Here is a 23959-nt window from a genome sequence, read left to right as displayed (position 1 = left end):
AGTTTCTATAGGATTGTTCACATTAGCGCTATTCAAAGTCCAGTTTGTAGAGCAGCTTCTTGTCTGTGAACTCTTTCCTTAGCTGTGTGTAATGAGATAAGGAGCTTGTGTCACAGTGTAAATCATTGGTGTCACTGACTTAATTGGTTTGGACTGTACAGAGCAAAATTTTGCTACCCCCAAAACATCTCTTTGACATACAAATTATTTTGAGCTGAAAATAACTTAGGCCCAAAAAGTTCAGAAAGAAACTTTGAGCTTCCTCCTCATTGTCTGAAGGATGTAGAGGGTCTGTTCCAGGACAGGAGCCTCGCCCTTGTAGACAGGAAGAAGCCTAGCAAAATCTGTTTGTTAACATTCCTCTCTGTATCTCACTGTCTCTGCAGAGCCTAGCAAACCTTTATTTACCAAACATTTGCTCTTTCTCAATGTCAACTGGCTTCCTCCCCTTTGAGGTCCCAAACCACTACCCTCAACAGCTTTTGTCTACAGGTGAAGATGGTATTTATGGTGATGGTTTCAGCCATTTTTCTGAATTAGTCAGTTTTCCTGGGTTTCTCTCATGTATGCGTTATTGCTTGTTCGATTTTCTCCTATAAATCTGTCTCATGCCAATTTAATTTTTAGGCTAGCCAGAAGAACCTAGAAGAGTAGAAGAAAACTTCTTCTTCCCTCACAGCTGCTAGAGCAAAATGCCATAGACGGAGTAGCTTATAAACAGAAATTTATTTCTCACAATTCTAGAGCCTGGAAGTTGATCAAGATGGGGAAGATTCAATGTCCTGTGAGAGCCCATGTCTAGACAGCTCTCTTTTTGCGGTAACCTCACATAGCTAAAGGGGCAAAGGAGTTTTGGTGGGGCAGGGGGAGGCTCTTTCGTAAGAGCACTCAGTCCGTTCATGAGGACGCTTCTCTCATCATCCCAAAGGTGCCACCTCCTAATATCATCTCCTTGGGATTTAGGATTTCAACACATAACTTTTGAGGAGACATAATATTCAGTATACTGCAATCACTAAGCACACTATCTAGGTCCACTGACGACGTTTTTTCTACACTGAGATTTGCTCACTGGAGGGCCTAGTGAGTTGATTTGCATTCCCATGCAAGCCTTTACCTCATCGTGGAGTGGCACTCTAGGGAGTGTGGCCCTTACACGATGCCTGCGACTGAGTAACACTGTGTTTTGCACCTTCCCCATTTAAACAGACCTCAAGTGAGACTGTCAGGCATTTGATATCCTCTCTGGATGTAGTCTCCCTCCTTTTGTCATCAACATATCCCCAATCAGGCACTTCAAGCAGACCAAGAATCTTCAGGTTGTTCACATAGCTTTTCACATGAGCAACTAGAAAATGACCAATGCGTGACCCAGAAATATTTTGACGTCCCCTAAATTAGTAAAAGCCAACAGTAAATAGAGGCGATTTTATCCTTGTCATCCTCACCGACTGGTAAAGTTCAATCCTGAGATTCAAAAATTATGTACCCGGTATTCAAGAATTATCTTGAATTCACAGCATAATGGAGTGATTTCCTTTAACTTTCAATTCAAAATATAGTTAGTTATCTACATACTTCTTGTCTTCTTTTGTGTCAGTCACTACTGGATAATGCAAAAGAGCTTCAGGGTTTCTAATAATTCTATTAATTAGGAATTAGCTCAAGTGCTTATTTTGGTTCTCTAACTCTGAAAGAACAATTCTCAGATTTACTGCAGGAAAGGCCAAAAACTATTTTTGACATGAAAGCTTTCACAGAATCCCCATAGATTCTGTGAAACATAGAAAGGTATAGCCTCCTAATGAGTGTGAAATCAGAGGGACTGAATCCCTTTCTACTGCCAACCACCACAACCAGGAAGCACCTAATATCCCTTCTCAGAGCCCTGAGATTCTTTGCAACGTAGACTGAGAATCACTGTAGCAGATACCAATTTCTGGAGTATCACTTACAGACAGTAATCATCTGGAGTCATTTTCCTCCTCCATTTGAACTATAGTTAGGAATTGCCATGAACTTGCTCATCTTTCTCCATGCTTCCGAATTTACGGTCTAATTGCCGGAAGTTCCCATGTATAGAGATAGAAATCTTATCAATGTTTAAAACATGAAACTACAAGAAGCGAACTCCCCAACCATTCCCAGCAAGCACTGCCACTTCTTTCAATTCTACACTATTCTCCAGCCAGAGTTCAAGAGTTTTTTCTCCTAATATGATAGCAAATAATCTCTAAAAATACAACATAGTTTTTAGCAGTGCATTAAGTCAAGCAGTTCCACTTGCTCATCCTAGAATATGTTTCAGAGTTTGGAACCTAGAAAATAGGTCCCAAGCTTGTAGCCTAGTATAACGATTTTGTCATAGATTGCTCTTCTTTCTACAGAAAGAAGTATTTTTACTTAAGAGTTATAACGTTGGGGTTAGGTGTTGTTTTCTATATAGTACTTCCAAGATACTTATCTCTCCCTAGGTCTCAAAGGTCATGGAAGATGCACATGTCTGAGCTGACTTGCTCTGCTAAACATCTTACTCACTACACAATAGCCTCTATGTTAGTCTGCAGAAACCTTTGATATTTGCCAGCCACCATCATGGTTCATTGATACCCCTGACTGAGTCCAAAGTTCTTCCTTTCAAAACACACAATAATTACAATAGCCTTGACTTCCTCTACTACTCATGCTGTTTACTGTCCAAAGAAAACTGCTGCACAAGTGTTTGATGTTTGCTTGCTTGTTGGGTTTTTTGTTGGTTTGTTTGTTTGTTTGTTTGTTTTTGTCTGCAGAAAGCATCAAAGAAGTGTTGTTTACACAAAGGATGAAAAGAAGACAAATCTTATCCAAGAATTTTTCTAGAGTCTTGATCAAGAATTTATACCGAAATTTGAATTTTCAATATTATGGAAAGCTAGACATGTCTTGTTTCATCAAATAAACTATAAACTCCTTGAGGACAGAAATCATGGCTTACGTTTGTTTGGAATTGCTTATTATACTCAGAATAGCACTCCTTGATAACACTTTTGGAATGAAATCAAAACAAGCTAGAGAGTAAATTAAGCCATAGAGCAGTTTCTACATTGTTTTGCAATCTTGTAAGTGTCCTTCTGTACCTCATTAAGTTTAGTCTTGACATCCAATTTACCATATAGTCTTATAACTGAATGAAAAAATGGCACTGAATGACTAAAGCCACCACTGCCTGCATAGTTCTTCCACTTCTTTGGTGGAGTTCTGGCATAAGAACTTAGAAAGAGTGAATTGGAGGCTTTAAGAGAGTAGATTCGATTCAGAAGGGAACAAGGAAGGAATCTGCATATTTAAGGGTCTTAAATGAGCTAATGCCTGGTAAGGGTGGTAGATCTCCCAGTGGTCTCCTTGTCCCCAAATAATTTTCCATTTTCTAAAGGATTTTTTTTAAAGCCAAATTTCATTTCACTGAAAATAATTCTTTCAAACAGAAATTGAAATATACCTTCTTTAAAAATGCAAATGTCGGTTAAAGGGTACCACTATCTAATTAGGTTTGAGATGATTAGATGACATTTGTGGTATAAGTAAAATCATCCGAGTCAATAGCAGACAACCATTTTTGCATAAAAACTAATTTACAAATAAATTAAAATGTTAAGATGATCAATTTCTTTTCATTTATCAAAAGTGAATATAGCCTTGTAGAATTCAACAGGGGAACAATATACCTATTTTACAATTTAGATTATTAGTTTCAAAAAGAATGGAACAGCATCAGTGAGAAAGTTGTCATTGTTTAGTGATGAACATTAATCTTTGGGCATATTTGAGAAGTAGCAACATGGAGAAGACAGTTCTCTAAATACTCACCTTGAAATTTAATCAACAGCCATCTCTCTGCAAAAAGTGGCTATGGATTGCTCATCCCTGACCTATGTAGAAGCCACCTAAACATCTGTTTTATATTTTGAGTGTTATTTTGTTGTTTCAGATATTAATGTTACCCATTTCTCTGCATCTCTTCTTAACTACTTAGGTTGTTGCTACAGCTATTTTTTCTGAGGAGAGACATTATCTTGCCATTAAAAACACAGGCAAAAATTAATGTGCACTAGGGTTTTATGTATCTACTCCTATTCAGTCACTGTTGCTTATGTATACATAATTTTCATATATTCAAGCATACATAAAACCTTATAAAAATGAATACCATTTAATGAGCTACTTTGTAGTTTCCAAATACAAACAATCTCTTTGCATACTGATATTAACATTGAAGCACATAATTTATTAATATTTTAGAAAAACATTTAGAAAAAGTAGTGCATTAAAAATATACTCTAGCAAAAATGTTTAAGAAAGAGAAAAGGTAAGAAATTAGAAATTTAAAACTCAATACTCTGATCTTTGTTTTCACCATCGATGCTAATAAACACCACCCAGGAGATACAGAGTAAAGAGAAAATTATCTTATTTGAAGAGTGTGCCTTAGTGGGTTAAGGACCCAAAAAAGAGCATAGGAGTTCCCCGTATGACTCAGTGGGTTAAGGACCCATCCTCCATGAGGATGCAGGTTTGATCCCTGGCCTCACCTGATGGTTAAGAATCCAGCATTGCTATAAGCTGCAGCATAGATAACAGTGGTGGCTCGGATCTTAATGTTGCTGTGGCTATGGTGTAGGTCTCAGCTACAGCTCCAGCTCAACTTCTAGCCTGGAACTTCTATATGCTACAGGTGCGGCCATAGAAAAGAAAAAAAGAAAAAAAAAAGAAAGGAGTATAAAATGATTAAGACCCTAAAGACAATCACTCCTGGACTTTATCCTAAATAGCTGAAAAATGATATATTCCCTTTAAGTGAATGTTACCATATACATAAAACAAGAGCTATGTATTAAAATGCAAGATAATTTGGAACTATAAAACCCTGGTAAAATGGTCTAACATGTTTTCGATGCCTCAAAAGATATTTCAGCTTATTTTAGCCATGATGGGGTCTCGTTATAAACAATTTTTATTGCACAATACAGTGAAAATTATTTTTATCTTTGTTTTCTCATTTTGTTCTAATTCTGAATGAAAGAGTGGATAATAGAATCAAAACTTGAATACTAAAACAATTAAATCATCTTTGATGTAGTCAAAAGGGTATGCAGATACTTGGGAAATATTTTTAAATTTTAAAGATTCTAATAAAATGCCTAGATATTAAAATAAAAGCACTAGATGGAACCAATTGCAAAAAGAAAAAGTAATATACTGAAGGCATGGTAACAGAAAGTATCAGAAATTAATACATAGAGCAAAGAGAATCAAAAAAGAAGTGAAAAAGCATCAGTGAGCTGTGAAACAACTTTAAGCAGGCTAATGTACATGTAATTGGAGTCACATTGGAAAGGAGCTGGAGGATGGTACTGAATAATCTTTGAAGAAATAATGTCTAAAAATATTCCCAATTTGATGACAATTATAATTGCATAGGTTGAAGAATTCAATAAGTTTGAGGTATGAGATTCATGAAGAAAACTACCTCAACGCACACTGTAATTAAATGTCTCAAAATCTGTGAAAAACAAACCAAAAAACTCTTTAGTCAGAAAAAAAATGACTATGTAACAGGAACAGAGATAGGAATCACAGCAAATTTCTCACCACACCAGAAACAACGCAAGTGAGAAGCAGAGCGATATCTCTATTCTACTGAAAGAAAAATCGCAATTTAGAACACACCTTTCAAGACCAAAGGCAAAATAAAGACTTTCAGATATCTGAGAGTTGAAGGAATTCATCATAAACATACCTGCACTATAAGACACATCTTCAGGCAGAACAAAATGATGCCAGAAGGAAACCTGATCTACACAAGGAATGCAGAGCACCAGAAAACATATAACCAAAAAGGTAAAACATGAAGGAGCTTTGTGCTATTATGTAAAGTTCTTAAAAGATGTTAATTGTTTCAACTAAAGTAGAAACCATGTATCATGGGGTTTATAACACATGTAAAAGTAAAACATATGTCAATGTTAGTTCAAAGGCTGGCACAGAAGAAATGGAAGCAGATATTATAATGTTCCTATAATGTTGATTAAATGGTATAATATCATTTGAAGGTAGAGTGTAATGAGCTAAAGATATATACTACAATATTTAATGCATCCCCTAAAATAACAAAAGACTTACCACCGTTTAGCCAAAAATGAATTAACATTAAATCAAAAAAGCATTCTCAAAAAAGTTAATCCCAAAGAAGCCAGAAAAATAAAAAAAAAAAAAAATGAAGAAAGAACTGATAGAAGAAATAGAAAACAAGTAGCAAAATGATAGATTTAAACCAACCCATATTAACAAACACAAAATAGGTAAATGGTCTAAATACCCCAGTTAATAGGCAGAGGTTTTCCAACTGGATCTATAAACAAAACACAAAAATATGCCAACTCTAAGAAATGCACTTCAAATATAAAGACACAAATAGTTTACAGGAATGAGGATGGTAAAATATGCACAATACTAATGCCAGTCAAAAGAAAACTTAAATCATTATGTAAATGTCAGCAAAAGTAGATTTCAGAGCACAGAATACTACCAGATATAAAGAAGGTCATTTCCTAATGATAAATAGGTCAATTCATCAAAATCACATAATAATCCTAAACATTCATACACATAATAGGAGAACTTCAAACTACATAAAATGGAAACTGACAAAACTACAATGAGAAACAGACAAAGCCACAAGGACAAAAACAAGTAGAGAAAAGATCAGTAAGGATATAGGAAATTTGAACATCATTATTAACCAACTGGCATAAGTGACATTTATAGAACATTATACCCAACAACAGAACACATATTCTTATATTTATGAACACATTACACTTCCAAGGTAGACTATATTCTAGGTCACAAAATATTTCACTAAATTCAAAAAAATCAAATCATACATGCATGTTTTCTGAACACAGTAGCAGGAAATCAGTAACCAATAACAGAAATTAGTGATTAGTATTTCAATAAATTTAAAAAACTCAAGTCATACAAGTATATTTCCTGACCACAATAGCAGAAAATTAGTATTCAGTAACAGAATTATTTGGAAAAATCTCCAAATATTTGAAAACTAAATGTCACATCTCTATGTAACCTATGGGCTACAAGAAATCAAAAGAGAAATTAGAAATTTTGATCTGATTAAAATGAAAATAAAACATAGAAACATTTGTGGGCATCCTCTAAATTAGCACCTAGAAGAAAACATGTAGTACTAAATGCCTGTGTTAGAAGAGAGAAAATGTCTTAATGACCTCAGCTTCCAATTTAAAAAAACTAGAAATGAGGAGCAAGTAAAACATAGAGTGAGCGGATGGAAGGAAGTAATGAATGCCAGTGTGGATATTAACAATATTGGGAACAAAAATAATAGAGGAAAATCCATGAAATCAAAAGTTGGCTTTTTGAGAACATCGATAAATTGATAAACTTCTAGCCAGACTTACAAAGGGAAAAAAGTGAGATAACACAAATTACCAAATTAAGAAGGAGAGAAGAGATATCACTACATATTCTAAAGATATTAAAAGGATAATAAGGAAATATCATAGACAAGTTTAGGTCAATAAATGCAACAACCTAGACTGATAGTTTGAAAGACACAAAGTAGTAAAGATCACTCAAAAATAAGCTTAAATAGCCTGAATAACATCCCCATGGCTACAAAAGAAACTGAGTTTGTTGTTACTAACCTTCCGCAAAAGAAAACGCCAGGCACGGATGGCTTCACTGGTGAATTTTCCCTAACGTTGAGAGAAGAATTACCATTGTACACAAACTCTTCCAGAAAATTGATAAGGAGTGAATAATTCCCAACTCTTAAATGAGGCCAACATTACTCTGATACCAAAACTAGACAAGAACATAACAGAAATGAAATCACAAACATATATCCCTCATGGACATAGCTGCAAAAGTCCTCAGCAAAAGAATAACACATTAAATACAACATAAAATGAGGATATTGCACAATGATCAAGTGGGGTGTATCCCAGAAACGCAAGGTTGATTTAACATTCAAAAATCCATTGGTATTATTCCCCATATCAACAACCAACAAAGAAAAAATATATGATCATCTCAACAGACTCAGAAAAAGCAGTTGAAAAAAATGCACTATCCATTCAGTTTGTAAAGAAATCTCTTGAACTAGAAATAGAGTCTTCTCCAACATGTTACCTATGATGGTAAAACTTCTAGGGTAGCTCACAAATCTATTTATCCCATGTACAAATTATTATATCTATGCAATTTTAAAAAAATTGGAGCTAGCACTCTTGAAATCTGCAGCCTGGGATTTCAGTTACACATATTCCTTCAGCATGAGGCTCCCTTGGGAGCAAGCTGGCTACTGGCCTAGCAAGCCTGGGCTTGTCTATGAAACTCAGTCACATTAAGGTGTAAATAATCAGTCCCCACTCCATTAAAGTGCCGAAGACAGAAGATCATGGAACATCTAGTGGAGATGGAAGAGGCAATTTGAATTTCTTATGTTTTTTAATCCTATAGGGCTCTCATTGTCCATCTCTGTCCCACAATAAAAGCACGATGTTAACAGGTGTTAATAAACCCATGAGAGAAGAAAACCTGGAGGAGGAGGATTATTCCAGGCTACAATGAATCGAATGAGCTAGGATCTACAGACATCACAGATCTGAAGGAGGAAAGAGGATTCTATCACAGTATTTTCAGCCCATTAACAAAACCAATTCTTGTAGCCGATGTAGCCTGAAGCCAAGGCTGATTTCTCAAGGCCTGTGCTTTCCTGCAGAATCGATCTCATAGTCCTACAGTTCAGAAACCTAAAAGGAAGGAATACTACTACTTAGCTCTGAATAAAGGCCCTCAAGGTCCTTCACACTCCACAGATTCAGCCCAAAATGACAGAGAAAGAAGGTATGAAGGTACCTTTCCTGTTTATTTCTCTTGGGGAAGTGCCTGTATGGGAGTATGTGATCCACACCCTAACTCCGACTCACAGACACATATGCAAGACTATTTCTGCTTCAGCTCTGGAATCCCACACCATCTAACTTCATCCTGCCTCCTCAGCCCCTCTCCACTTCTCTTTCCTCTGTGGATCTGGATGGTGAGAAATTGGTGCACGCTTTTTTTTGTTTTTGTTTTTTTGTTTTTGGTCCTTTTAGGGCCATACCCACGGCATATGGAGGTTCCAAGGCTAGGGGTCAAATCCGAGCTGTAGCCGCTGGCCTACGCCACAGCCACAGGGATGAGAGGAAGAAAGGATGAGGTGGGTGCAAGACAATATATCCCATGTAAAAGAGTAAGAAACTCAGTGGCTTTATCTCCTGACTGAGCGCCAGTCCTAGTGACAGCCTTCAACTATGAACAGATCCTTAAACACTCTCCAGAGAAAGGACTTGAGGAGTGTTAGTGCCAAAGAGGCAAATAGTCTCCGGAGATGGAGGCTACTTGCCATCCCACACCCCTCTTCTTTCCTTCCTTCCATCATTATGGAGTGTGTTCTCTTTGACAAGTACTGTGCTAGGTTCAAGGACAAGTGTAGCATACTTTGGAGAATTTAAACTCTAAACAGAGGCAAAAACATATACTGGCATGAAAGGCGGTAAACATTTAATGATACAATAATTGAATATATTATATAAAATAATTACACTAAAAAGAAAGAGGCCAGACCCCCCCAAAAAAGAGTTCATATTGAACAGATTCTCTCTCTCTCTCTTTCTCTCTCTCTCTCTCTCTCTCTCTCTCTCTATATATATATATATATATACACACAATTTTTTTAATGTAAATTAAATTTTAATAGAAAGTAGATCAGGAGTTCCCGCTGTGGCTCAGCAGTAACAACTCAAATAGAATCCATGAGGACACAGGTTCAATCCCTGGCCTCACTCAGTGGGTTAAGGATCTGGCATTGCCATGAGCTGTGGTGTAGGTCGCAGACACGTCTGGGATCTGGCATTGCTGTGGCTGTGATGTAGACTGGCAGCTGCAGGTCCGATTCGACCCCTAGCCTAGGAACACCCATATGCCATACCTGTGGCCCTAAAAAGATAAAAAATAAAAGTTAAAAAAAAATCTTTCTTTAAAAAACAGAAGAAGAAAGTATACCTGTCATTGCTTGGGGATGGGGCCCAAGGGAGCGGGGAGGGCACTAGGGGGATATTACAAAAGGGCTCAAGGAAACTTTTAGGTGTGATGAGGATACTCATTACCTTGATTCTTGTGATGATTTCATGAGTACATACATAAATGAAAACATGTGCAGTTTATTGTATCTCAATTAAACTGCAATAAAGCTATTAAAATCTATTTCAGAGTACAGTGTGGACACGATGGAAGTAACAGGCTTTCTTTTTTTTTTCCTGCAGAGGTTGAGGCACTCTGCAGACGCCTCTTAAATAGTTACTGCTACACCCAAGCATGTTCTCAGTATCAGACAGGGTCCTCACAGGAAACAGAGTGGGAAGAGATGGATAAAAGGAGTGTATACAAAGGTGTCTGGAAGATGTGGAAGATCGGAGCACCCCGGGGCCAGGAGTACAGGGCACAAGAACTCCCCCTAGACTGGCAGTGGAGAGGAGGAGAGTGGTTCCTGGAACTTGGAGACAAGGTGTCCTGCAGAGAAAGACACTTGAAAAGGACCTTAGAGGCAACATCCAACCTGCACAGACCATTCAGGGAGGGAGCAGAGGAAGGAAGACCCTAACCAAACTCTCCTCTCCCACCTTTACCCTACAGGTGCTGCACGTGGCCAGCCACAACCAAAAGCCAAGGCGGCATCCAATCAGATCGGCTTCCTAGGACTCAGAGCAGCATGGATTACAAATCCAGAAAAACAGAGGAAAGGCAACACAGTCCCCACTATAGTCTGCTTTCTCCTTTTCTGGTCCAGGAGCAAAAGATGCAAAATGAGACAGAACTAACACGGAGTCATGTTTTTCCTTTGAAAAACAATGATGATTTCAGATGTTTACCTCACACTGTAAGCCTCAGTCTTTACTCTGATAGGATAATCTCCGATCCTACGTTTGGAAGGATGCTGCAGAGAGCGTGAATTTGACAGCCAGTGCCCTATGCCAGGAGCTGACAAGAAAAACTATGGCTCGTGGGCCAAATCTGGCCCACCATCTGCTTTTGTACAGCCCGCAAAGCTAGAATGGTTTCTACATTTTAAATGGCTGAAAAAATAGCAAAAGAAGAGAAATATTTTGTTACACATAGAAATTACAAGAAATTCAAATTTCAATGTCCACAAATAAAGCTTTTCTGCAACTGGGTATGCCCACTATTTACATATTATGTGTGGTTGCTTGTGCACTCAGTGGCGGAGTTGAGTAGTGGCCTGTAAAACTTAAAATCTTTACTCTCAGTCTTTCACAGAAAAACTTTGGTGACCCTAACTTTGTGCTAAAGAAGCTGGAGATTTGGAGTCAGATTCACCTGAGACCAGACCCTGGTTCTACTGGTACTTGGATGTGTCATCCTGACATGTTACTCAATTTCTACGAGCCTTAGGTTTTTCAAGGAAAAACAAGAAGGATAATAATGTCCACTATATGGAGGGACAGTTGACGATTACAGAACAGAAGTAAGTATCCAGCACAGAGACTGATACACAGAGAAAACTGTTTCTCTCATCAAATGAAAAACGGAAGTGAAAAAAAACCATGCAGCATTAAGTCAGACAGGTCTTCTTGCTTTTCTTTCTATATATCTTTTTTACCTCACCATATACTAAACATATTTCTCTCTTCTCATTATTCCAACATGTGTAAGTGGAGATTTACCTCTTATCTAAAACTAATCTCTTGCCAGTAAACATCATATTCCCTCCCTTTCCAATGTGCTTAGATAATAGCTTTTAATCTGTAGTATGCTTAGAAGTCACCAGGCGTTAAGATACAGATCTCTCTGCATTTTAAAAGTACTTTAAGAAACATTGATATAAGATTTCTCTCTCTCTCTCCTTCCCTCTCTCTCTTTCTCTCTCTCTCTATTACACACACACACACACACACACACACGCTCGCGTGCACGCTTCCTTTGTAACATTTCAATCTCTTTTATGAACTCTTTCCTCCTATCAATATCCTTTATCTTAAAAAAAAAAAAGACTAGAGCTTCTATTATCCTAATAGCCTTTCTAGCTGCCTTTTGATCTCTTTTTCTTTTTACCATAAAAACCCCCACATATACAGTCTACATATAAAACATCTGAAGGTATTTGGGGAACTTGTTTTCTATATCTCTACATTCCCATAACATCTCTCACTGTCCATCTACTTCTTCCTTTTCTGTTTCCTTTATTAGTTCCTTTTCCTCTTCTCTCCATTAAACAGAACCTTCCCCCATTTTACTGCTACATAGTTCCTCACTTTCAAGTGAGCTCTTCCGGCCCTAGTCAGAACCCTTGTTAAGGAACTTTGCAGTGGGAGGCTAACCTGCTTTTACCCCAGGCATGGGAGTTGTAATCAGTGTTGCCAGGCATGGTTCCCAGGTGTTGGGTCAGATGAAGCTCAAGAGGTAACATCTGTCTTCTCCTGCCTGAGCTAACAGAGAGAAGAGCTAGATAGAGAACACAAATAGGAAAGGAAAAAAATATATAGATATGCCATCTTGAGTACCAATAAAGCTGATTGTGGAAAATGTGGGTTATGTCAGCAGCCAAGTGGGCTTTGCAATACTAAACTGCTGACTTACACAGATTTATACCCCCTGCCAGAGACATTGAAATGGAAAAGAATCCTGCAGACAACTGTAGTCTGCTCAGAGGAAGAAATACTCTACTTAATCTTAATTACCACTCAAGAACAAATTGATGATGATAAGCAGAGGCTACAATGCACCACAAGACTTGGTAACAAGAATTAATTTTTTTTTTTTTTGAAAACTAAATATGCTCTATTTAGATTGTTTGAGCATTCAGTATAACTCTCATGACAACACAACGGTTCATTCATCATACCTTTGCTTCAAAATATCAGATACTGGAGTTACAAAGGTAAGACATGGTGCTTCCCCACCAAAGGCATAAAGCCTGGCAGGAGAGGGGCATGCCAATTCCATAACAGCAAAGAGGGGGCAGCAGTGGCAAGAAGCAGCCATGGGGGCAAGTGGAGATCCCCCAAGTGCATCCCAGTCCCCTAAGGAAAGGTTTCCCTGGCTGACACCGTGTCTTGACAAGAGGTGGGATTATTATAGCTTGTTCCTACTTCCCTGCTGCCAGAGGTGAGTAATCAAGTGTTTACTCCTGTTGCAGAGATAACAGTTCTCGGAGGGGCTAGCCCTGCCCTTGTCACTTCCCCATCTTGATTCAAGTCTCTTCGTTTTCTTGCTTCAGTATATTTGCCATTTTTTTTCTTCTCTGCAGGAAGTAACAGGAAAGTATGGCAGTGGAACGTTTTATGTGAGTTTCAGAAAAGATATTTTAAAGGTTTAGGGCAAAAACATGATCTTATAAAGGGATGGGTTTTGTGGGGAAAAAAAGGGGGGATAATCTGGAATAGGCTGAAGGAAAAGAATCTTAACTAAGAAATTATTTATTTTATTTTTTTAAACATATTTATTTATTTATTTATTTTTTGGTGGTGCCCACAGCATGTGGAAGCTCCCTGGCCAGGGATCAAACCCATGCCAGAGCAGCAGCCCAAGCCACTGCAGTGAAAACACCTGATCCTTAATCTGCTGTGTCGAAAGACAACTCCCAAAGTAATCATTTTTAAATGCTCTAAAATTGTAAGGAGGGAGGCCACTAAAGACATCTTCTAAAAGGGACTAGAGCAAGCCATGGAGTGTGGGCACATGACCAAGGCTAAGCTAAAAGATTAGTGTAAACTTGTATGAATAGCATCAGGAAGACGAAAGTCCTCAAGGAAAAAGATGAGGCTCAAAAATTCTAAACACCACATAAAGAACTTTAAATATGTGTTCCAAATAAAAAGAAACAGAAATAGTCTCAGGGCATATGATGACACAGATGACAAAGACAAGGCAACTGAGTCAACGTTACTCTTGGGAAAGTCACTTGATTTCTCCACAACAAGTTTCCCGATTCCTCCGCAAATGAAAAGGTGTTGGACTCCAAGGTCCCATTCAACCAACTTTGTTTCCAATGTTCCTAAAGGAGAACCATCTTCGAGCTAGGAAAGGAAGTATATAGACTCTCCTTCGCACAGTGAGAAATGTAGGTTAAAGTAATAAACAGGACAGCTACCAAAAGAACAGTAAAAAAATAAAGCATATCACATTGACTTCATTCCTGCTGATGCATTGAGAGGAAAATGTCATTGACATAAAGTTTCTTGATTTCAATCATGTGTGTAATGAATCCTCCAATGATGCAATTTTGGATAAAACAAACCAGAAGGTTATTTGGGTTTCAACTGGCATTAGTTAGAAATGACAAATGGAGTCATGCATTAGGCACTGAGGTTTCCTGTGTAAAGGCAACGAGTACAGCTAGTTTCCTTCGAGAACTTCTTCTCGGGGTTTGAGCATCACCATGTGACCCTGAAAGCCATGTGGGTAGCATGTGATGTAGAGAAGAAATCCACTGAAAGCTCTGGAGAAGAGTGACATAGTGCCAAACTCTGATGAAGACAGAGCGACTGCCATGGGGCCTTAGGAAAAAGGTGGCAGGCAGTTTCTTCAGTCTAGGGAAATGGCCCCAGTCCATGAGCCAACAGCTCGGGTGAGCTCTGAGCAGCAGGTCAGAGGCCACAGAGGCCGCAGCTTAGATCAAAGAGGATGGTCAGATTAGGACCTGGGGCAAGGTGAAAAAGAAAGGCATGAGGAGCAGCCAATAGACTAAGCCAGGCAGTAGAAGGAGCCACCCAGGAATCTCAGAAAGGAGTGGGAACCTCAGTCCTGTAGCTGGGGAGCTGCTGGATGTAGACACTAACAAATACCTGAGTTGCATGGTGAAGTGACTATCCTGGGTGGAAAAACTGGAGTTTGAGGGGTATGGAATTCTGTTTTATCCCTTCTTTCTTTTTTCCCCACTTATCTTTAATTCCTAATTTTTTATAACAAATATAAACTGCTTGTATAATAAAAAAAAGTTATATTATTTTCACAAAATGGCAAAAAAAAAAAAAAAAGTAATCTTTGCTTTGGCATCAATAGAAAGATAATACCCTGATCCTGGGAGTTCTACCGCTGGAAATAATGGCCACACTTTGCAGATCAGCTCACCTCTGCACACGGTTCTTCCGACAGCACACTCTCAGGGCAATGAAGATAAATTAAAGAGAGAACAGGAGGAGGGAAAAGAGTTGGCTAGCATGTTTATAAAGGAAGTAGTAGAAAGCACTGAAATATCTAGCCTGGACCAGAGACTTCTGAGTGGAGAGAAGAGCAGCCATACCTAGCACAACGTAGGGGCTCACTTCACACTTATGAATAATCAGTAATTAAATAAATGACATCTCCTTGGCTAGATTATAACTTCTTATAAGAGTAAGTTGTGATTTATGCTTCCTTCTATCCCTCAAGAGCCTACTACCATGCTTTGCACATAGTGAAGGCTCAGTAAACATTTCACGGTATTTTATTGCATTCTTCAACCCCATAACAGTTCTAGATAAATAGCTAGAAGCAGATCCTGGCAGCTGGGAAATAAGTAAAGAATTCTCTAGTATCTGTCTTCTCTTCTGGCTCACCCTTAGCCCCCAGACTACTCGGCACTAAAGAACTTCACCTTCTTATCTCCAAGGACCCAACGCCCTCCAATCCTCTTGATCCATCCACTGCTCCTCATGTTGGATTCCTCATTATCCTTCGGGCTCTACCCCTAAGATTTTAAACTCTGAAATTCCAATTGCATTGTCAAACTTACTACACATGGCCTCTCAGTGCCTCTAACCTAACATAATTAGGACTAAATTCATCATTTTGTCATTCAAACTTGTTTTTCATCTGTTTCTTCATATTTCTGGTTAACAGCACCATGGCTGGCTTGTTAACTGATGTTTAAGACCTGCAGGCCGTCACTGCCCCAAGTTTAAATGCTCCCCCCTCACCATACTTCAAACCCTTCTTCTCTCCTTTCTGGACAATAACAATAGTGCTCCAGGGCAACTCACTTCCTTCTTCACACTGCGACAAACCGTTCCCATTGCCCTCGGATTAACCTCCCGTGCCTCCCTCTGATCATGGTATTTACTTGCTGAAAAGTCTTGCTGATCCCTTTTCTGACTAACTAGAAATGAAATTCTCTGGTTTGTCACACAGTTTGTGACAAACTGATCCTAACCTGTCTTTTCCAGCATGAGTTCCAACAAGTCCCAGAAGACAGCCCTCTACTTCAAACCAGCCGTTCTGCCCAAATATTCTTGATGCTTCTCAGCCCCTCAACCTTTCTGCTGCCCATCCATTTTCAAGTCCTACTTCACACACTGTCCCTGCCTGGCAGCCTGCTCTCAACTCCTCCGCTGGGTCAAAAGAGTCAGTGCCTCCTCCTCCAGGCTTCTGTATCACTTCCTGCCTTGTAACTCTTACTCTCTTCTTCATAGTTTCATGGGAATGTACACATTTGGCTGATTTTTCATAACAAAGTACATAATATAGTGAGACCTTACATTATACATCCTTGTATTAGTCATTCATCCAGCGATTTAAAATGGTTTTTGAGCACTCCACGTGTGCTAGGTGATAAAGATAAGCAATGACCTGGATGGATTTGTCCCTACTCTCTTGGAGCTTAATTTAACATGTACAAGTGCCAATAAACAAATGACTAGTAAGTAGCTGATCAATTAGAATTATGATAAATACTAAAAATAAAAAAGTACACAATGCAGTACTGATATACAGAAAGTGAACATATAGGATGATACTGGTTTTCTGATTCAAAACACCTTTCAAAATGGACCATATTTAACCCAGCTTAAAAGTATTTGCTAGTTTAGTATTTGCTAGTTAAGAAATACATTCCTTAATTTCCAGCATAATCTGGTTATTATGAGTAAAGATAATAACATCTGAGGGACAGAAAAAGGAAATTAAATTCCCATTCTTGGGCAGTCGTAGCTGACTAGTTTAGCTGCAAACCTAGGGCAGAAGTATCGTGTGGCCTTTTCCTTCCTGTTGTTTTACTCTAGAGTAGCTATTTTCTGCTTTTACCAGTTGCATGGAGCCATCAATCATGGCCAGTAATCTCCAACAAAATAAGAAGAGCAAAAATATAAAGAGGCAAGTGATTCATCATGAAGCCTGATGCCAGCTGTAAGGGAAAAAGCCCTTTCTGGCTTGGAGCTAGCAGGCACAATAGCACATTATTCCCAAAGAAACTGTGACTTGAAATTTCTGAATGGGCTCACCACCAGTCTCAGCTGGCAGCCTACTATGCATGCACAGGCATGGAAACTCCTCAAATATACTTTTTTTTTTTTTTTTTTTTTTAGCATTGAGACTGTGCCTGGTATTTCTATAATCATCCCAAAACAATGTTAGAGTTTCATTTTTTGTTTTCTCCTACTGAATTCATGCTGTGAATATGAACTGTGAGACTATAAAATTCTCTCCGATCCTCTTAAGCAAGGGCTTTCAAACACAAGGTACCATATATATTCTGGCATCTCTGATGGTCAGTACATGAGTACTGAGAATAACAAATTACAGGCAATTGACAGTCATATAAATGGAAGCCAGAAGGCCACCCTCACAGCCATTTTTATAATGTGGCATGAGGGTGAAAGAAGGGACACTGGGACAGGAGGCAACATTCTAGGTAGAGACTGCACCATTGGGAATGAGACAGATTAAAAGAATTACCCTTACAAAAGGTTACTAGGGAGAACTAGCTATTCTAGGGGCCTGAATTGAAAGGAAAATGCAATGAACGAATAAAAACCATTGTTGTTGTGTCCTCTAATTAACTGTCCTTTATGTGTTCTTAAGGACTGTGGAAAACACACAGGGCATACGGGAAATTTTCTACAATGAACCATGAATGTTGCCTCTGCAACAAAGGGTAAACGGGAATGGAAAAATGAAGTACGCTTTTCCATGCATTTCCCCCTTTTACTTAGAGGAAAAAAAATTTTTTCGTGGCAAGCATCTTGGAGACATTGCCGAAGAACAGTTCATCTTCACATAAAGGTTACCTCTGTAAAGCTGCCAAGGTCAGGGCCCTGCGGTTCATCCGCCAAGTAAGTGCCAGTTGTGGAATCTATACCGTGGCAGGCATGGAGGCAGGCCTGGCTCTCCCACCCTCCTGATGAATCACCGTTCTTTGCTCCTTTGTACCAGAGTTGCCACTTTTTCCCACTCTCTGCCCTCCCTTCTCATTGGAAAGATCTTTTTCCTCACACAGGAGCTGAATGTTCCGTTGTTTGCCAGGAAGCCAGGCTTACTGAATGCTGATTTCATGGAAGTCACACAAGAGAGGCAAACAGTAATCTTTGAAGTAATCTGCTTGCAAAGTGACCTTACAAGACATGACGTGCTCAACTTGTTTGGTGATGCATCCTTTGTGCTACTTTAAAGGAAAAGAGGTATATAGATATACATTATGTAGAATGTACATTATATATGTGTGAATGATATATACACAGATGTTTCCTTTAATATATGCACATATACATATATGATTTTAGTTTCATTTTTGGTTGAGTATTTTAAATGGCTTTGTCTTTTTTACTCAAAAACATTTATTTCTCTTTTTTAAAGAACCACAAGGAAAGTGTAACTTCAGTTCCATTTTTTAAATCTCTAGTATATTCTAGAGTGTGCATATATATATATATTATATATATATGTATGTGTATATACATATATATATGCCATTTAATATCCCATTTCTGGAGTCTGACAGGGTGGAAAGGTATATTTCATTTCTTATATTTTGACACATAAAATGAAAGGAGTTATTCAAAAGAAGCATATAAGTGCTTTATAACAGATATTCTCCTAATAGAAAAGATATCTCATAGTCATCACTTTCTGCAGTCCTCAAAAGTAAAAATTTTTAGCATAAGTCATCTCAAACTATGCCCTTTTCGCATTTATTCAAGCTACTTTCATGCTACAACTTTACTGGAATTGAGGGGAGACTACATAATCGCTTATAAAAAACTGCATCTCTTTACTCTTAACAGCTTTCTAGGGTGAACTGTCACTCACCTTTAGGTCACCTCTCAGTAAATTGTTGTACGTGGCTTGACAAACTCACAAGGCATACACTACTTGATAGTAATGATTTGTTTTTAAAGAGCAGAGGGGAGGTTTCAGGGTTAGTTAAATTATATATGGTCATAGATACAATTCTTCAAAATCCTGGAAAACACAGAGATTGCTTATAATTAAAAAAATCCCCCAGTATATCTTAAAAGGAATTAATTTTCTATATTGTGCTGACACACAAACTGTTCAATTTTTTCTCTCCCTGATGTTACACATCTTCTTAATGATGAAGAAATAAAATGACCATATGTTAAATATTTTCATATTTTTGACAATTACAAAAAAAAAAGAAGCAGCAGCGGAGTAAGCTAATTGCACAAAAGAGGGAAATGTATTTATTGAAAAATTCAATACCCAACTGTCAATGAGTTGCAAATTGTGAACAGGACAACTATTAAAAATGAGATATCCATGTTAGCACTGTGATTCCACTATAGATATTGTTCATATGTTATTCATATTTTCCCACTGTTTTCACTAGTAAAGCCAATGGAAGTCATCAAAATTAAATCTGATAGGAAGTCAGATCAGGCAGAAAAAGTAATGGGAAATAAAGATGTAGTATAAGGCGATGGGCTCAGCTCAGCCCAGATCTGCAAGCAACTAAGAGCTGTTTGATGCTCTGTTAGCATTCTTGGCAGAGATTTAAAGATTGAGTGGAGATGAATTCTTAATAGCTTCCTAACATTCAGGTGGGAGGCTCCTTCCAGAAGGAGACTGAGACATAAGACTTATAATTGCAGGATGAGGGAACTGGATATATCGAGGCTTCTCCTCAGGATGGAAAGATAGCCCACCTCAGGAAACAAGAAAAAGCCCAAATAAACAAGCTAACTTTACATCTAAAGCAGCTTGAGAGAGAAGAACAGACAAGACCTAAAGTTAGTAGAAGGAAAGAAATCATAAAGAACAGAGCAGAAATCAGTGAAATAGAAACAAAGAAAACCATAGAAAAGATCAATGAAACAAAAAGCTGGTTCTTTGAAAAGATCAACAAAATTGATAAACCCCTAGCCAGACTTATCAAGAAAAAAAGAGAGAGGACTCAAATCAATAAAGTTAGAAATGAAAAAGGAGAAGTAACAACGGACATCACAGAAATACAAAGGATCCTAAGAGACTACTATATGCAACTATACACCAATAAAATGGAAAACCTAGAAGAAATGGACAAATTCTTAGAAAAGTACAATCTTCCAAGACTAAACCAAGATGAAATAGAAAAGATGAATGGACCCATCACAAGAACTGAAATTGAAACTGTGATTAAAAAACTTCCAACAAACAAAAGTCCAGGACCAGATGGCTTCACAGGTGAATTCTATCAAACATTTAGAGAAGAGCTAACACCTCTCCTTCTGAAACTATTTCAAAAAATTGAGAGGAAGGGATACTCCCAAACTCATTCTATGAGGCCACCATCACCCTGGTACCAAAACCAGACAAAGACTCCACAAAAAAAGAAAATAATACGCCAATTTCACTGATGAATATCGATGCAAAAATCCTCAACAAAATACTAGCAAAGCACATCCAACAATACATTAAAAGGATTGTACATCATGATCAAGGGGGATTTATCCCAGGGATGCAACGGTTCTTCAATATCCTCAAATCCATCAGTGTGATATACCACATTAACAAACTGAAGAATCAAAACCATATAATCCTCTCAATAGATGCGGAAAAAGCCTCTGATAAAATCCAACACCCATTTCTGATAAAAACCCTTCAGAAAGTGGGCATACGGGAACCTACCTCAACATGATAAAGGCCATATAAGACAAACCCACAGTGAATATCATTCCCAAAGGTGAAAAGCTGAAAGAATTCCCGCTGAGATCAGGAACAAGACAAGGATGTCTGCTCTTGCCACTACTCTTCAACATAGTTCTGGAAGTCCTAGCCACAGCAATCAGAGAAGTAAAAGAAATAAAAGGAATCCAAATTGGAAAGGAAGAAGTAAAACTATCCCTATTTGCAGATGACATGATACTATACCTAGAGAATCCTAAAGACTCTACCAGAAAACTGTTAGAGCTCAGCCATGAATTTGGCAAAGTCACAGGATACAAAATTAATACACAGAAATCGACAGCATTTCTACATACTAACAATGAAAAAGAAGAAAAGGAAATTAAGGAAGCAATCCCATTTACCATCACATCCAAAAGAATAAAATACCTAGGAGTAAACCTACCTAAAGAAACAAGAGACCTGTACTCTGAAAACTACAAGCCACTGATGAAAGAAATCAAAGATGACACAAATAGATGGAAAGACATACCATGCTCTTGGATTGGAAGAGTTAATATTATCAAAATCACTATACTGCCTAAGGCAATCTACAGATTCAATGCAATCCCTATCAAATTACCAAGGACATTTTTCACAGAACTTGAACAAAATATTTTAAAGTTTGTTGGGAAGCACCAAAGACCCAGAATAGCCAAAGACATCCTGACAAAGAAAAATGGGGCTGGAGGAATCAGGCTCCTGGACTTCAGACTATACTACAAAGCAACAAGCATCAAAACCGCATGGTACTGGCACAAAGACAGAAATATAGATCAGTGGAACAGGACAGAAAGCCCAGAATTCAACCCATGCACTTACAGCCAACTCATCTATGACAAAGGAGGCAAGAATATACATGGAGAAAGGACAGCTTGTTCAATAAGTGGTGCTGGGAAAACGGGACAGCCACATGGAAAAGAATGAAATTAGAACACTCCCTAACACCATACACAAAAGTAAACTCCAAATGGATTAAAGACCGAGACAGAAGACCAGACACTATCAAACTCCTAGAGGAAAACATAGGCCAAACACTCTCTGACATAAACCACAGCAACATCTTCTCAGATCCACCTCTCAGAGTATTGATAATAAAAACAAAAATAAACAAATGGGACCTAATCAAACTTCAAAGTTTCTGCACAGCAAAGGAAACCCTAAACAACACAAAAAGACAACCCACAGAATGGGAGAACATCTTTGCAAGTGAATCAACTGACAAGGGATTCATCCCCAAAATGTATAAACACCTTCTGCAGCTCCATACCAAAAAAACAAACAACCCCATCCAAAAATGGGCAGAAGATCTAAACAGACAGTTCTCCAAAGAAGACAGACAGATGGCCAAGAAACACATGAAAAGATGTTCCACATCACTCATTATTAGAGAGATGCAAATCAAAACTACTCTGAGGTACTGCCTTATACCAGCCAGAATGTCCATCATCCATAAGTCTACAAACAATAAGTGCTGGAGAGGGTGTGGAGAAAAAGGAACCCTAGGACACTGTTGGTGGGATTGTAAATTGGTACAACCACTGTGGAAAGCAGTATGGAGATTCCTCAGAAAACTAAACATAGAACTACCATTTGATCCAGCAAGCCCACTCCTGGGCATCTATCCAGAGAAAACCATGACTCGCAAAGACACATGTACTCTGATGTTCATTGCAGCACTATTTGCAATAGCCAAGACATGGAAACAACCTAAATGTCCATCAACAGAGGGGTGGATCCAGAAGATGTAGTACATATACACAATGGAATATTACTCAGCCATCAAAAAGAACAAAATACCGGCATTTTTTGCAACATGGATGGACCTAGAAACTATCATGCGAAGTGAAGTGAAGTTGATGAGACACCAACATCAAATGCTTTCACTGACATGTGGAATCTGAGAAAAGGACAGACTGAACTTCTTTGCAGAGCAGATGCTGACTCACAGACATTGAAAAACTTATGGTCTCCGGAGGAGACAGTTTGGGGGGGTGGGGGATGTGCTTGGTCTGTGGGATGGAAATCCTGTGAAATCAGATTGTTATGATCATTATACAACTACAGATGTGATAAATTCATTTGAGTAATAAAAAAATGGAAAAGAAATAAAATCAGCATCTGGATTTCGTTTAAAAAAAAAAAAAGAAGTTCTCAGAAGAAATGAGATTCCGCCATCAGATTTCCTTTGAACAAAGAGCATTTGTGTCAGTTATCTTCCAAGATTCCTTCAGATGTTGAAAGAAAACTATGCTGCTTTCTTGAGTCTTCTCTAGTCTAGGATATGAATTTCCCTTTTTGATCAGTTTCAATTGGCAATTACACCACTGATATTCAACATTTGGTCCTAATGTTTTGGATCTCCAGGTGCTCATATTTTGAACCTTAAAGAGGTGAAATATTATGTATTAAATGAGTCATTCCTTGCCCAGCTTCTCTATCGTAGAAAGTTGTTTTAAATAACTGAAGCACTTTGCTGTACACCTGAAACACTATGAATCAACTTTACTTCAATAAAAGTTGAAAAAAAACTAGGTCATCATCAATTAATTATGAATTCTAGAATATCTTTTCTTGTGTAACCACATTTTTCCCTAAGTCAGATTAATTATATGCCCCTCTACTGTCCAAAATGGAAGGCACAAGCCATCAGTGACCATTTAGCACTTGAATTGAGGCTGTTCTGAGTCAACTGCAATATGAATACAAAACATACATCAGATTTTGACGATGTCATATGAAAAAAGAATGAAAATATCTCAGTAAGATTTCTATATTGGTTACAAGTTGAAATGTTATTTTAGATAATGTTGCATTAAATAAAATATATTATTAAAATGAATTTTGCTTGTTAATTTTTACTTTTAAAATACTTGGCTACTAGAAAATTTGCAACTATGTATGTGGCTCACATTTGTATCTGTTCGTGCTGATCTATATAGCTACAGCTAATAGCTGCAATCAC

The 23959-nt window shown here is 38.0% G+C and overlaps 1 long non-coding RNA gene across 2 annotated transcripts in view; it reads right to left on the bottom strand.

Moving 5' to 3' along the window:
- LOC100514329 overlaps window positions 1-7956 on the bottom strand; it is a 243374-nt gene extending 235418 nt beyond the window's left edge. For both annotated transcript variants that reach the window (XR_002340407.1, XR_002340408.1), the window contains exon 1: window positions 7722-7956. This is a non-coding gene — a long non-coding RNA (uncharacterized LOC100514329). The remainder of the gene's footprint in view (window positions 1-7721) is intronic.

This window comes from Sus scrofa, chromosome 18 (assembly GCF_000003025.6).
Source record: "Sus scrofa isolate TJ Tabasco breed Duroc chromosome 18, Sscrofa11.1, whole genome shotgun sequence".
NCBI classification, from domain to species: domain Eukaryota; kingdom Metazoa; phylum Chordata; class Mammalia; order Artiodactyla; family Suidae; genus Sus; species Sus scrofa.
Note: the sequence above shows the minus strand (reverse complement) of the source record. Positions and strands in the feature narration are given on the sequence as shown.